Source organism: Nycticebus coucang, chromosome 7 (assembly GCF_027406575.1).
Source record: "Nycticebus coucang isolate mNycCou1 chromosome 7, mNycCou1.pri, whole genome shotgun sequence".
In the NCBI taxonomy this organism is placed as follows: Eukaryota; Metazoa; Chordata; class Mammalia; order Primates; family Lorisidae; genus Nycticebus; species Nycticebus coucang.
Window position 1 is genome coordinate 54,493,092 of NC_069786.1, and position 1,622 is coordinate 54,494,713.

Consider the following 1,622-nt stretch of genomic DNA (forward strand, 5'->3'; position numbering starts at 1 on the left):
ATTGGCATGCATCTACCACCCAGCTCCACAGTTATTAACACATGGGCAGTCTGGTTTCATCTATCTTTCCCTTTCCTCTGTAACATATATCTAAAATGTAAGACTTTTTTTTCATTGTTTTAACATAACCACAACATCATCAACACACCTGAAAAATTAAAAGCAATTTCTTAATTATCACTAAATACCCAGTACATATTCAGATTTCCACATTGGTCTCATATAAGTCACAATCTTATGGGATCTTATGCTGTGTTTGAAACACCTTGTAAGAATCAGAGTATGTTATGTTATACTGTGATCACAAACAACTCCAGAATCAGAGCAACACATTTTAATTTCCTGCTCACGTGAGTTTCGGTTGTGAGTCAGCTCCACATCCTCTTTACTCCTGGCCACTGGCTAAAGAAATGGTCCTTGTTTGGGAGATGCCCACTTCCTGGCAGCTGGAAATGAGGAATGGTTACAACACACAATGACCATTAAAGCTTTCTCTCAGAAGTAGCAGCCATCGCATCTGCTCGCATTTCACTGGTCACAGCAAATTACAGGGCCAAAGCTGATGTCAGTGGAGAGAAGGGAAGTATAATTCTCCCATGGGAGAGCGCAGCCAGGACTGGGAATAATGACACCTGCCATACTTTTTAAATCTCTTAATTGATAGGTTTTCCTCCTCATCTTTTAGTTTTCAATTTATTAGTTGAAGAAATTGTGTCATTTGTGCTGTGGAATATCACGTATGGATTCTTTTGCTTATATCCCTGTGGCGTGTTTGTTTAACATGTTCCTCTGTCACACCTCTACTTCTGAACTTGTAATTAAATCTAGAGTCACAGCTTTATGCAATGGCAGTGTTGCATATGGCCAATGAGGTTTATCTGAGGCACAATTATTGCTAATTGAAAACTTTTACCAATACCCTGCCCTGACAACTTGAAATATAGTAGGCTTTGGCAATTTTTGACAGTCTCTACAGAGAATGAATTTTTAAAAAGAGGAGGGAGGGCGGCGCCCGTGGCTCAGTGAGTAGGGCGCCGGCCCCATATGCCAAGGGTGGCAGGTTCAAACCCAGCTCCGGCCAAACTGCAACAACAACAAAAAAAATAGCCGGGCGTTGTGGCGGGCGCCTGTAGTCCCAGCTGCTCGGGAGGCTGAGGCAAGAGAATCGCGTAAGCCCAAGAGTTAGAGGTTGCTGTGAGCCGTGTGACGCCACAGCACTCTACCCGAGGGCGGTATAGTGAGACTCTGTCTCTACAAAAAAAAAAAAAAAAGAGGGGGGAAAGAAATCTAGAGGCATAATCAAATTTAGGAGAGAACTAGGGGCTAACTGGAATAACTAGATCTTTATTATGCCCTGTGAAGTCATTCAAAAATTTAAATTTTTGGCAAGGATACTTCGTAAGTGGTCACATGTGGTGCATTAGTTATTCCTTGCATCCATTATTTTATCCCCAAACTTGGCGGCTCAAAACAAAAATAGTCATGTGTTATCTCATGATTTCTGTGAGTCAGGAATTCGAACCGGGAATAGGGCATGGCTTGTCTCTGCTTTATGATTTCTGAGCTCTTAGCTGAAAAACCTGAGGGCAGAAATTATCTGAAGCATTGACTGAGACAGGGAG

General features: G+C 42.1%; 1 non-coding gene across 1 annotated transcript; it reads left to right on the top strand.

Annotated features, from left to right (window-relative positions):
• The first annotated feature begins 834 nt into the window (after positions 1-834).
• Positions 835-979, top strand: LOC128590894 (U4 spliceosomal RNA). Its single transcript, XR_008381365.1, has one exon. It is a non-coding gene; the product is annotated as a U4 spliceosomal RNA (small nuclear RNA).
• Positions 980-1,622: the final 643 nt, after the last annotated feature.